The sequence below is a fragment of the Canis lupus genome, chromosome 11, assembly GCF_003254725.2.
Source record: "Canis lupus dingo isolate Sandy chromosome 11, ASM325472v2, whole genome shotgun sequence".
Classification (NCBI taxonomy): domain Eukaryota; kingdom Metazoa; phylum Chordata; class Mammalia; order Carnivora; family Canidae; genus Canis; species Canis lupus.
In genome coordinates, this window is record NC_064253.1 from 59452779 (window position 1) to 59467325 (window position 14547).

The 14547-nt window shown below is 33.5% G+C and overlaps 1 long non-coding RNA gene across 1 annotated transcript in view; it reads left to right on the forward strand.

Moving 5' to 3' along the window:
• The first annotated feature begins 275 nt into the window (after positions 1 to 275).
• LOC118350356 (uncharacterized) overlaps positions 276 to 14547 on the forward strand; it is a 33928-nt gene continuing 19656 nt past the window's right edge. The window contains exons 1-2 of the long non-coding RNA XR_004803993.1: positions 276 to 333; positions 12510 to 12600. This is a non-coding gene — a long non-coding RNA (uncharacterized LOC118350356). The remainder of the gene's footprint in view (positions 334 to 12509; positions 12601 to 14547) is intronic.

Below are 14547 nucleotides of genomic sequence, written 5' to 3' on the forward strand. Positions count from 1 at the left end.
GAATTTGAATCGGAGATATAGTTAGTTTGGGGGTTTTAGTATATATGTAATTCAGAGCCACTGAATTACATGTAACTATATTATATGTAACTATATCATATAGATATTTGGAACTACTTCTGCTTAAAGTTAGGATATTACTAGCTTTATGGTATAAAAATGGATTCCAGAAATATTATCTCTGTCTTCTGTGCCAACTTACCTTGTTTGTGTCATGAAGAATTAGAATGATACCGCAGTACAAATATAACCTATGATAGTCAGTGTCAGAAGTACATGGGAGTGGAGAAGAAAGATGGATTTAAACGAGTGGAGCATCTGTGAAGTTGAGAGGTAATTGCTGTTTTTTTGTTTTTGTTTTTCTCTCTGTGTGTGTGTGTGTGTGTGTGTGTAGGTGTGTGTTCGGCAATTCTTCATAGATGATGTGTGATCTGCCTTAGGCAAACTGAGTGTGTATGATGTACTCATTTCTGTGTTTGGTTTAGGCATGCATCCAGTGGGCAACAAGGGCAGGTGGCATCAAATTGATTGACTTTTCATTCCAGATTACAGTGACTGGTCACTGAAAATTTGTTTTAGGAATAACCTTTTAATTGGAATGAGTCCCTCTCAGTCTTAAAATGAGATCATCTCAGAAGAGACGGTCAAGGACTTCCTAGCACCATAAATAAATTTTAAGTTTGGATCATCAGTTTTGCTGTCTGACTTGGAGTGAGAAGTTGAGATCTGGGAAAGTATATTTGAATTATAATAAAGAAATTCAGAAGAAAATGCCCTGGATTACAGACTCAGTAACATGGAGCACAGGTGCCTTCTGGCAGCTGTCAAATCACATGTTGCCTGATAGAGAGGCAAATACCTCTTCACACTTAAGGTTATCTCTAGAAAGATATGATTTTCCAGAACCTTCTAGTGAGTCATAATATAAAGTCTATGAATAGGGGACATTCCAATAAGAAAAATATGTGACCAGTAAATCTCATTTTGTTTACTGCATTGCTTTATGTTCTGTTGACAGTGCAGTATTTTGCTTGGTGCATGTCCTTCTAGGAAGAGAAAAAATCGAGTTCAATCATTAGACTATAAATTCAACATTAATAGAAAAATGAATTATTCATCCATATTTATAGCCTGTGTATAAGTATCTGGCCTTTGCCATCATAGCTGTTTTTCTTATGTGAATTAATAATAGATAAAAGCCTACTTACTTTCAAATGCCAGAACCCTTTTGCTTGGTTTTTTATTTAAACCTAATTTTTTTTTAAAAAGGAATTAATAAGGTTGGTATATCATATATCACTTCTGATATCCTCAGGCTATAAGATCACAAAAATTTTATCTTTAGTGGCATTAGGCTGCAAAATTATTAACTTCTGTAAGGGAGATAACAATTAACTTCAGTGCAATATCTTCCTCCTGACTAGAGGTGGTCACTGAACATAGGATTTATAGGAATATACATATATAGGGATATAAATACTCTGAAAGTTACTGGTAAAAATGAAAATCAACAATTTTAGGATTATTTTTAATACTTTATAGCTGAGAGTTTTGTGTAGTGAAATAACTCATGATTGATTCATCCTTAAGAATTCAATTCATAGTTATTTTTAAAGAATAAAATAGTTGCATAATTCTTCATCCAGTTAATTGCATCTACCTCCTTATCTACCTAATGGGCAAGGTATAGTGGTGTAAAGAATTTGTGCTTTGGATCTAGTTAGACCCTCTTTAAATCTTGGCTCTCTCACTATTTAAATATATTGTTATGATCAAGCAATGTTGTCTCTAAAACAATTTTTATCAACTGAAAAATATGGATTTTAATAGATAACCTGGGAAGAATTTATGCAGATTATGTTCAACAATTAAATGTGCTGATTATTTAATTCTCAACTCAGGTTCCCTCTTTTTGCAAGAGCGTATTCTGTTCTTCCCATTTCTACTTTTGCCAAATGGGGATACCCAGCCTCCTCTCAATCCCCTTCTAAAATTGCTCTTACTTTGTGAAAGCAATTTATATTTATAAATATATAAATTTATATTTATATTATAGTTTATATTAAAGGAACTTCATAAAAAGTCTGTTATGGTCATCACAGCATGTACTGATCAGTTGTGAGAACACTTTTCATCAAATTACCCATATGCCTTCTATGAGGACCCGTAAGAGAAATTCATTTTTGGTTTTTCTTCTAAAAAAAATACATTCATCCTAAGGGTTGTTATCTTATGTGCACTATGAGTTATAGGATTAATAGTGATTTATTAGTTTAGAGCAAAATTAATGTCCATCTTTAGCAAATGTGTGTAAACTTATGGGATATATCATGGGTACTAATTTCATTTTCAAATCTATTACATTTCTGAGACTTACAGTCTCATCTCTTGCTTAAGTATATTTTTTAAAAATTGTTGTTTATCTTAGAGGGAGTGAGCGCTCACACACAAATAGGGGAGGGGCAGAGAGAGAGAATTCCAAGCAGACCCCATGCTCACATGAGCCCAGTGCAAGGGCTCCGCCCCAGGACCCTAAGATCATGACTTCAACCAAAACCAAGAATCAGATAGTTAACCAACTGAGCCACCCAAGCATCCCAAATATTTTTATTTTGCTTTATTTACTTAATCTTAGCCTTTCTAAATCCTCTTCATAAGAAATTAAAAATTAAAAATAAATTAATAAATATGACCTTGTCTAGTTCAGAGTTGCTGTCAAGATTATGAAACAATGTATCTCACAGCCGTGTGTTTTATTACTTGTCAAGAGTTAAACAAATGCTTAGTAATATATACTCTGGTAGTCTTTTGTATTTTTATGTGCATCCTGACTCATTCTTTAACTTTTTACATGTGCTTTTGCTCAGATTTTTCACTAAGAATTGTCTGATGTAGATTCAGTGACATTTTATCATCTCTCGGAAATTTATATTTGTGCATATTTATAAATAAGATGGAACAATCCAAAATGGCAAACGTTTAGACAATGTGACTGAATTGTAGGCAACTGACTGGCCAACCAGACTAATTCAAAGTATGCCGTGCTAAAACGACAAAAACAAAGAGCAAACTTTAAATGTTGCTATGAAGAAAGTGCATTCCCCCAGCTTCTAGAATCTCCATCTTTTTTTTTTATCTTACATCTAGCTTGATGCACCCTGACCCCAATGGGCTTTTTACCATGGTAATCTATATTTTATCACTAGCCCTGGAATAATGCTAAATGTAAAGAAAATCACTTTAAAGGAGGGGGGGAGGTTGTATTTTTTTTCTTTCCTTATGGAAACAAATCTGTTTTCCTTCTGGCCTCTTCTCCCTTTATGGTCTCTATGAAGACAGCAAGGTACATGCCATCTTGGGACAAAGAGGTTATGATATATAGTGTAGAGAAGTAGGAAGACTGCTCTGTTGACATGGGTAAGGGAAGCAAAAAGGAGTAGCACAGCAAGGGGAATAGAGTCACATCCGGGGTTCCTTTCAGGGTACAGAATGGAAATTTCAAGGGTGGGGAGCAATGAGTCTCTAAGAGAAGCTCATATATGAAATGAGATCGTAGCACATAATGATGAAGTAAAGTGGCTAGGAAAATTAACTGGAGACAACTTTCAAAGAATTCATCAATGAAGCCATCTGGCCCCTTCTTTGCTAGCTTCTTAAAATAGAACTTTAGGTCATGGTTGAGTAAACTTTTTGGTAAAGAGCCAAAGAATAAATAGTTTAAGCTTTGCAGATTGAGGATATTCTATAGATACTTTTATAGGTATGCATATTGAAGATATTCTACATAAACATATCTATTAAAATATAGCCATTTAAAAATCTAAAGGCATTTCTGTTTGATGGGCTATAAAAAATATCCCTACCAGTATTTGGCCCACTGGCTCTTATTTATCAAACTCTGCCTTATATCACTTGTTTTATATCTTCCTTCTTTTCTAAAACAAGCTATTAAAGCTAAAATTTTCTTCAAAGCATTGCTTCAGCTGAATCTTACAAATAGTTATATTTTCATTGTCATTCAAAAAATTACCTTTTCAATTTCTCCTTTTACCGTAGCTTTACTTGAAGTTTTTCAATTTCCAAACGTTTAGAAAAGGGTTGTTCTGGATATAACATTGTCCCTGATTTTAAGTCCACTATGGTCACAGTTAAACTCTCTCACATTTCACTCTTTTATAACTTATTGAGATCGTTTTGATGGCTTAGCATATGTCCCATCTTATTGGATGTATACTGTGCCCTTCTAAAAAATGTACATTTGGCAAATTGTTAGATGTAGTTTTCTATGAATGTCAATTTGGTCAAGGTGGTTAAAGATATTCTATGTCTTTACTAATATTTTGTCTGGATATTCTATCAGTTACTGAACAAGTGGTATTAATATCACAAAATATGCTTATGCATTTATCTGTTTTTCTCTTTATATCTGTCAGATTTTACTTTATGTGTTTTGGAGCCTCTATTTTTAGAGGCAGACTTGTTTTTTGAAATATTTTTCTGCAGAATTAATCCATTTATTATTTTGAAATTCCTCTCAATCTCTGGTAATAGGTTTTGTCTTCATCATCTGATATTATCCTTACTATTTATTTGGTATTCTTTTAGCATCCTTTGAATTCAACCTCTGTGAGTCTTTATATTTAGTGTATCACTTCTAAACAGCATATATTTAGGTCTTGCTGAGATTTTTTTTTTTCCTTTTCACTCATATATGCATATTATACTACTTGGTCAATTTACATTTATATAATTATATAGGAGTAGATTTATGTAATTGTAAATAAGATATGTTTATCCCACTTTACTAATTATTTTCTATTTATAATTTCTGTTCCTTGTTCCTCTGTTACTCCTTCTGAACTTCTTTTATGTTAATTGAATTTTTTTTAAAGATTTTATTTATTATTATTTATTTATATTTATATTTATATTTATTATTCACGAGAACAGAGAAAGAGGCAGAGACATAGGTAGAGAGAAAAACAGGCTCCCTGCTGGGAGCCTGATGTGGGACTCGATCTCAGGACTCCAGGATCACGCCCTGGGCCAAAGGCAGATGCTCAACCACTGAGTCACCCAGGCATCCCTGAATTTTTTTTTATAATTCTCTTTTAAATTATCTTTAGATTCTTTGCTATACCTCTTGGTATTAATTTTTAGAGGTTCCTTTCTATAATGTCTCCCAAATTAGAGTAATTTGAGTTAGAATAATTAGAGTTCACATATCTCTTCATGTAAAATGTGAGAACCTTGAAATTACCCACCTTGTGCTGTGGTTTCCATGTGTATTACATCTACATATGTTATTAATCACACAATATGTTACAATGTTGTTTTAACTAATCATTTATATTTTAAATAAATAAATAGAAAAACTATTTCTGATACTATTCCTTCCTAAAGAGCAAATTTCTATGTGGTAACATTTCCATATGGTCTGAAAAAACTTTTTTTTTTAAAGATTTTATTTATTTACTCATGAGAGACATAGAGAGAGGCAGAGACACAGGCAGAGGGAGAAGCAGGCTCCACGCAGGGAGCCGGATGCGGGACTTGATCCCAGGGCTCCAGGATCATACCCCTGGCTGAAGGCAGCGCTAAATCGCTGAGCCACCCAGGGATTCCTGAAAAAAACATTTTTTTTAAAGATTTTTTTTCATTTATTTGAAAGAGACAGAGAGAGAGAGAGCTCTTGAGCAGGGGAAGGGGCAGAGAAAGGGAGAGAGAATCTCAAGCAGACTCCTCTTTAAGGACAGAGCCTGAAATGGGGCCTAATCTCATAACCCTGAGATCATGACCTGAACCGAAATCAGGAGTCAGATGCTTAACTGACTGAGCCACCCAGATACCTTCTTAATATTTCTTGTAATGTAGGTCTGCTGGTGACATATTCTATTAGTTTTAATTTATCTAAAAATATCTTTTTTTAATGTAAAAATATCTTTATTTTACCTTCATTCTTTTCTTTTTATTTTACCTTCATTCTTGAAAGGATATAAAATTCTGTCTTCTGAACACTATTGTTTCTAGCAAGAAATTAGAAATCCTATTTACTGTACCTCCCAATATAGAAAATCTGCTCTCTAAATTTTGTGATTATATTTGCTTTTCTGTGGTTTGTCTTTGATTTTCTTAGGTGTCATTTTCTTTGTTTTTATACTACTTATGGATTAATGACTATATTCAGGTGGTTGAACAGGTCAGCCCAGTACTGGCTATACAATCATCTGGGGTGTTTTAAAAATATCTGATATTTGGGAATAATTGATTATGGCCCACTCTTGTATTGAATCTGAATCTATCTTCAAATCTTCTCAATACAGAGTTCCAGGAAGCAGTTATCATTCTCTCAGACTTAAAACTTTAGATGAAAACGTTTGTCATGTATGCTGCAAACCATGGCCTTTCAGAGTTGCTTTCTATAAAGAAAACCAATGGCTTCATAATGTGCTCCATAACACATTTGCTCAGAGTCACTCGGTTAATGGGCAGCAGAGATGATTATAGCTTTGATCAGGGATCATCTGATTTGAAAGCCTGACCATTCCCTCTTGACTTCAGTGACTCCTATAGAGAAAAGTAACAATTGTTAATCTAAAGTCTGAAGACAGATTTGAACTCAGCCCTAGAGAAGAAAATTTAGAAACCACAATATATGGTCTTAGATAATCTCTAACAATTGGTTTTAAAATATTTGAGATCTAGTTCCTTTGTTTAACATCACATGAAAATACTTCACTCATTTGATCACTGGAGCTAATTTTCAAAACATTTTAAAGATTTATTTTCAGCTTTAACCTCAATTCTTTGTTTTATACTTGAATATTTTCTATTCATCTCCAAAATGGTATTTTTCTCCTAAGTACATTTATTGCTTCTAACACAATGTAGAGTTCAGGAGAGGGAGAAAGAAATCTCTATAGTGTGTTTTATTACACCCAAGTGCCTCCCCAAGCTGCAAAATTATCCACTTACCAGAGCACAGGGGTGGCTGATGACAAAAAGTTCAAGACCATGAACATGGGTATGTTTCATATGGGAGATAAATCCCTATGCTAGAGGTTGAACCTTTTTAAATCATTAAAATCAATAACTCACTCTACTTGTAGTGAATCTGTGCTTAACAAGCACATTTCTAAGTGTCGGTATTTCTTCTCTGCTAATAATTGGGAAGAGTAAAAAAGCATGACTTTCTTACCAAATACCTATCACAAAATAATTACCATTCTTACTTAAATATTTAAAAATTGTGTGTATATTTGTGTGTGTGTGCACATGTGTGTATAAATGGGTTTGACCAAAATATTCTATTCAGTGCTTCCATGAAAAATCACTATAGAGGCCCCACAGTAATTTGGCAAGAAAAATATAAAATAACTGGAGTTTTTTAAAAAACATAAATATATGATATATACTTAACGAACATTTTAAACAGTTTTGCCCTAGTATTTAAGCCAAATTAAAATGAATTGTCCAATTGTCTTATCAAAGACTTAAAAGACTAAAGGAAATTTCTTCCACAAAAGGATATTACTTATTTTTTTGGCATAATCTATTTGTCTCCAAAATGGTTTCCAATTTGCAATACCATATGGTATTGTGTTTTTCTATGTGATTTTGTACATGAAATTGAAATTTAAAAAACTCATTTCAGTTTTAATAATTTTATCTTTAATTCTAGACTTGCTGCCCATCAAATATATGCTAATAAAATATACTTATTACTTGGGACACAGTGGTCTATCTCCCTGATGATTTATCTGAATAAGTTTTCTGAATCATAAGTATTAATTATCTAAGCAAAGAGCTGATATCTCTGGGTAAATATGTCCATCAATTTCACATATTTATACTTTCTTACAAAAATATTCACTGTAGACATTGGTTAGCCTAAGAAAAATAAAATAGTTGAATTTTCCTATTTGTGTATGCCACAAGGTCAGTTTCATCTACCAACATCTCTTCAGAAATTTAATACTGCTTAGTTCAGAAGAAAAAAATCTAAAACAACTTTTAATTGCTGTTGCCTTAAGGCAACCACCAAGTTAATCTTGGAGAGTGAAAAGAAATTCCAATTTAATTTATTACGAGATCTATACATTTGTTAGAAAAGTACAGGCTAGACCAGTGTTTCTGACTGTTTACTTGGAAATGCATTTAGAAATTGCCTAATAGATAGAAATATATTAACTTTGACTAAATGAGTTTTATCAACTCAGTATTAACAAGTATGGTCAAAAATGGATGTTGGATTCGTCTAATCTGCAAAACCACTGTGAAGGGGAGTGCTATCCATGAAAACATCAAGGAATTATGTGGGTAAGATGGTGAGGTACTCTATTCTCTTCTGCTTTTCTAACTAATGGGATTTGCTATTTTAGTGCAGAAGAAAACCTCTGGGCCTTTTGGTATTTGACTGAACTTTAAATACTAAATCTATCCTGGCATTGCTGAGCCAGTCTGTTCAATCTGCATTCTCAAAGCCATGTATACATTGGAACAATGAAAAAGTAGAATCCGTGATTAAGAAATGCAGAGGGTTTGCTACTGCCCTTATCCATCACTCTTAGCAATGTTAAATTTAAACTTCTGGATTTGTAATGTACCTAATTACACAGAGACTATCTTTTAGTTTGTGATATTTATAAAAAGCTCTTCAATTATTTTAACCCAATTACCAAAGTAAGCGATTAAATTATTTTAGATACAGAGCTACTTCCAAATTTTCAAAACCATATACTTACACACCTAAGTATTGGCAATCATTAATCAACTTGTCTCAAATATTTATTTCTCCTGCTTTGACTGAGGTTCAAACATAGTTGAGTATAGGATTGCTTTCAGGAAATACAGTAATACTGATATTCCTATGTAGCATTATTATTATAGCCAAATTTTTAATAAAATGATTAAATCGGTTTAAAACATTTCCACAGTAACTAACAAATCATCATTAGAGGTGATGGTATCTAATGCAAAAAAAAAAAAAGTTATAGCCAAATCAGTGCATTTGTACTCTACTCATTTCAGTATAGATTACTTCTGAAAAGAATATGCTAATATGTAGCAAAACCAAAGGTTTTCATGGCTTTTGCTATGGTAATTCCACATTTGGAAATTTGTCCTATGGGAATAATTCAACAGAAGAAAGAAGGTATATGCTTAAAGAATATTCAGTGCAGCATTTTCTGTAATAGAATAAATGCTGAACAATAGGGAAAGGCTTGTTAAATGATGGTACATTCATATAATGGGATATTACACAGCTATGAAAAATGATGATTATGAAGATAAAGGGGAGACAAGTATTTGTAATACAATTTCAAGTGGCAAAAAAAAAACCCATAGATTGTAATTTATACTCAGCTTCAACTGTGTAAAATAAGCTATTTGCAAATAACACACGAAAGTAATACACAAAGAATGAAAAATACCTGCTATATTAGGATAGAAAGAGTCATGGGTAATTGCTTTTCATTTTTTTCCATTGCATTTTATTAGTAGTAACAATGGTGAGCATGACAATGAAAATAAAAACACCTATAATATATCCAAGGTGAAAAGCCACATCACAGTCAGAAAAGCTGAACACTTTTAAAAGGTTTTGGAAATAGACTATTTTTTAAAGCAGTTATAGGTCACAGCAAAATTGAACAGAAAGTAGAGAGTTCTCATATACCCTCTGCCCAAACACATGCACAGCCTCCCCTATTGTCACCACCCCCCACCAACATGGTACATTGGTTATAATCTGTGACCTTGCTTTGACATCATTATCACCCAAAGTCCATAGTTTATGTTAGAGTGTAATCTTGTACATTTTATGAGGGTTTTTTTTTATTGCCTCATGGGGAGTTCTGTATAATTTATAAGTTTTGGCAAATATTTAATGAAATGTTTCCACCATTATAATATTATACAGAATAGGTTCACTGTCCCCAAATCCTTACTGCTCTGCTTCTTCAGCCCTCTGTGCTCCCGAGCTCTGGCAGCCTTTAATATTTTTTTCTTTCTTTTCTTTTCCATTTTTAGGTTTACCAGTTTATTAAAAAGATGAAAATTCATGAATAGGCAAATGGAAGAGATGCTTAAGACAACTAAAAAAAAAAAAAAAAAAAAACCATAGGGACGCCTGGGGGCTCAGCGGCTGAGCGCCTGCCTTTGGCCCAGGGCATGATCCAGGAGTCCTGGGATCGAATCTCACATCTGGCTCCCTGCATGGAGCCTGCTTCTCCCTCTGCCTATGTTTCTGCCTCTCTCTCTGTATCTCTCATGAATAAATAAATGAAATCTTTTAAAATTTTTTTAAAAATTAAAAAACATAATTTTTAAAAAATGTCTCCATGGTTTTGTGTTTTTTTTCCAGAATCTCATATAGTTTAAATCATACTGTACATACCTGTTCCAGATTTTCAATCAGTAATATACATTTAAGATTCCTCCATCCTTTTTCAAGGCTTGAGAGCTCATTTCTTTTCAGCACTAATACTCCATTTCCTGGATGTAGCAGTTTATTTATCCATTTACCTACTGAAGGGCATCTTGGTTGCTTCTAAATTTCAGCAGTTATGAATAAAGCTGCTGTAAACAACCATGTGCAAGTATTTGTGTGGGCATAAGTTTTCAACTCCTCTAAATACCAAGGAATGTGATTACTGAATCACATAGTAAATTTCTTTTTCACCAAAAAAAAAAAAAGTATGTTTCTTTTTGCAAGAAACAACCCAAATGTCTTCTAAAATGGCTGTATCGGGGTGCATGGGTGGCTCAGTCAGTTAAGTGTCTGCTTTTAGCTCAGGTCATGATCCCAGGGTGCTAGGATCGAGCCCCATGTCAAGTTACCTGCTCAGTGGGGAGGTTGCGTCTCCCTTTCCCTCTGACCGCTCCCCCACTTATGCTCTCTCTCTCTCTCACTCTCTCTCATAAGTAAACAAAATATTTAATAGTTAAATAATGTAATGGCTGTATAATTTTGCATTACAACTAGCAATTAAGAGTTCCTGCTGCTCCATATCATATCAACATTTGATGTTGTTAGTGTTCTGGACTTTGGCCATTCTAAGAGGTGTGTACTATCTCATTATTTTCATTGGTATTTCCCTGAAGGCGTACCATATGGAATATTTGTTTATATACTTATTTACCATCTATATATCTTCTTTGGGGAAGTGATTGTTAATGTCTTCAGCTCATATTTTTAATCGTGTTGTTCATATTCTTGTTGATTTTAAGAGTTTTTGTGTATTTGGGATAGCAGTCCTTTATCAGGTGCCCCTTTTGTAAATATTTTCTCTTATTCTCTAGCACTTCTCTTGATAGTCTCTCACCAGAAATGTTTAATTTTAATGAAGTTCAGTTTATCAATTTTTTCTTTCATGGGTCATGCCTTTGTTGTATCTAAATATTTACTGCTAAGCACAAGTTCGCCTACATTTTTTCCTATTTTGTTTTATAGGTGTTTTAAGTCTACTACACATTCTGAATTAACTTTTGTGAAGAATGTACGGTCTGTTTCTGGATTCATTATTTGCAATTAGGTGTCCAGTTTTCCCAGCACCATTTGTTGTTGAAAAGATTACCTTTGCTCCGTTGCTTTTTCTCCTTTATCAGAGATCAGTTTACTATATTTGTATGAGTTTCTTTTTTTTTAAGATTTCATTTATTTATTCATGAGAGATGGTGAGAGGCAGAATAGGCAGAGGGATAAGCAGGCTCCCTCCAAAGAGCCTGATGCAGGACTCAATCCCAGGACCCCAGGACCCTGGGACAACAACCTAGCCAAAGTCAGATGCTCAGCCACTGAGCCACCTAGGTGCCCCATGTGGGTTTACTTCTGAGCTCTCTCTCTTTTTTTTTTCCATTGATCTGTCTGTTCTTTCACTAATACCACAGTCTTTTAATTACTGTACCTTTTTGGTATATCTTAAGTGGGTAATGTCAGTCTTCCAACTTTCTTCTTCCCCTTCAATATTGTGTTGGCTATTCTGGTTTTTTTGCCTCTCCATATAAACTTTAGAATCAGTTTGTCAGTGTCCACAAAATAACTTGCAAGGATTTTGATTGGGATTGCATTGAATCTATAGGTTAATTTAGGAAAAACTGACATCTTGACAATATTGAGTCTTCCTATTCATAAACATTAAATATCTATCCATTTTTTTAGTTTTTTTATTTATTTTATCAGTGCTTTATAGTTTTTCTCATATAGATCTTGGACATATTTATTAGATTTATACTTAAATTGTTTAATTTTTTGGAGTGCTAATGTCAGTGGTAATGTCAATTGTAGTGGTTTGTAATTTCAAATTTCATTGGTTCATTGCTAATATATAGCTAAAGCAAATGACTTTCATATGTTAACCTTATAAAAATCTTGCTATCATTGCATATTATTCCAGGAGGATTTTGTCCTTTTGCTGATTTTTTGGAATTTTCTATATTGACAATGATGGCATCCTTCCTGATCTTTTACCTTTTATTTCCTTCTCTTGTCCTATTGGATTTTCTAGGACTTCCAGTACAATGTTGAAGAGCAGTGGTGAGAGAGGATATCCTTGTCTTGTTCCTGATTCTATCGTGAAATATTCAAGTTTCTCATCAGTAAGTACAGTGTTAGTTACAGGTTTTTTGAAGATATTCTTTATCAAGTTGAGGAAGCCCCCTGTATTCCTGGTTTACTGAGAGTTTTAAATCATGACTTGGTGTTGGAACTTATCAATTTCTTTATCTGCATCTATTGATATGATGATGTGATTTTTCTTCTTGATTGATGGATCACATAAACTGATTTCTGAATATTGAAATTGCTCTCAATACCTTGGATAAATCCTACTGAGTAGTGGTGTATAATTCTTTTTATACTTTGCTGGATTTGATTTGCTAATACTTCACTGAGAATTTTTGCATCTATTTCTCATGATAGATTGGTCTGTAGTTTTCCTTTCTCATAATGTATTTGTTTGGTTTCAAAACATTATTAGGGTAATGCTGGCCTCCTGGAATGAGTTAGGAAATATTCCTTCTGCGTTTGTCTTGTGAAAGAGTTTATAGAAAATTGGCCTAATTTCTTTCTTAAATGTTTATTAGAATTCACCAGTGAACCCATTTGGGCCTGATGCTTTCTGTTTTATAAGGATAATAATTATTGATTCAATTTCTTTTATAGACATAGGCCTATTCAGATTGTGTATTTCTTCTTATGTGAATTCTGGTAGATTGTGTCTTTCAAGGAACTGGTTGATTTAATCTAGATTACCGAATATGTAGGCCTAGAGTTATTTATAGTTTTCCCATTTTTAAAATGGGTTGTTCATTTTCTTATTGTGGAGTTTAAGAGCTCTTTGTATATTTTGGATAACAGTCCTATACTTTAAAGATTTTGAGCCAGACGGGAACATACCTTTGCTAAAACTTTGCTCTGCAGATTAACCTCTGAAAGAATACATTCACTGTGATTATCTGGTAATATAGTCACATGCAGAAAAGGGACAGTTAGAAGACCTGGGTTACATTATCAGTTCTAATCTAAATTAGTTGGTGAGTGTCATAAGTCATTTAACATCTAAATCAATCCCACACATATGTAAGTTTAATAATTGATAATAATAAGCACTTTACCCCACAGATTTTATACAAGTTATAGTCTAGTAGAGAAGTTAATGGGATTCATTTTTCAGCAAATATGTGAGCACTGCTTTCCAAGTCTTTCCCAGTTTGCCATGTTGAGATGACACATTCAGGTGGTAGCAATGGTTGCATGCCTATCAAGGATAACATTCTGACAGATGTTAGAAGCTTGACTTTTCTCAATCTTAGATTGACTTTGGACTGGTTAACATATCCAAATCTCAGTTTCTGACTTTGAAAAATAATGCTAGGCAAGTGGGAAGCACAATATTGCTTTTTAGTCAATGATAGATACTACTACCAATAATAATAATACAAGAATAGTCATTCCAGGCAGCAATAACAGCGGTTTCTTTCATTTTTATTTTAAGATTTTATGTGTTTATTTGAGAGAGTGAGAGAGAGGGACCAACAAGAGAGTACGTGAGTGGTGGGGAGGAGTGGAGGAGAGGGAGAAACAGATTCCCTGCTAAGCAGAGAGCCTTATGTGGGACTTGATCCCAGGACCCTGGGATCATGACCTGAGCCAAAGGCAGACACTTTAACTGGGTCACCTAGGCACCCCAATAACGGGTGCTAATAATATGTTTAATATGTATAATGCACTGTAATAAGCAATTTGCATCCATTACCTCTCTAAGTCTTGCCAAAAAAACCCACAATGTTAAGAGGGCTATATTTATTATTCCTATTATACAGAGAAGCAAAATTAGTCTTTGAGAACACACTGTTAAATAAAAAATTTGATTAAACTAGTTTCATCTCCCAAATATAATTGATAGCATTTCAAAGTGGTTTCTTTAAAACTTCTGCGTTTTCACATAAATATCATTTTTCAGTGTTAATTAAGACTCTTCTAAACATTACCATTAATTATTTAATGTCCTTAATGCTAGATATTTAAGGTTTCTGAAAGTTTTC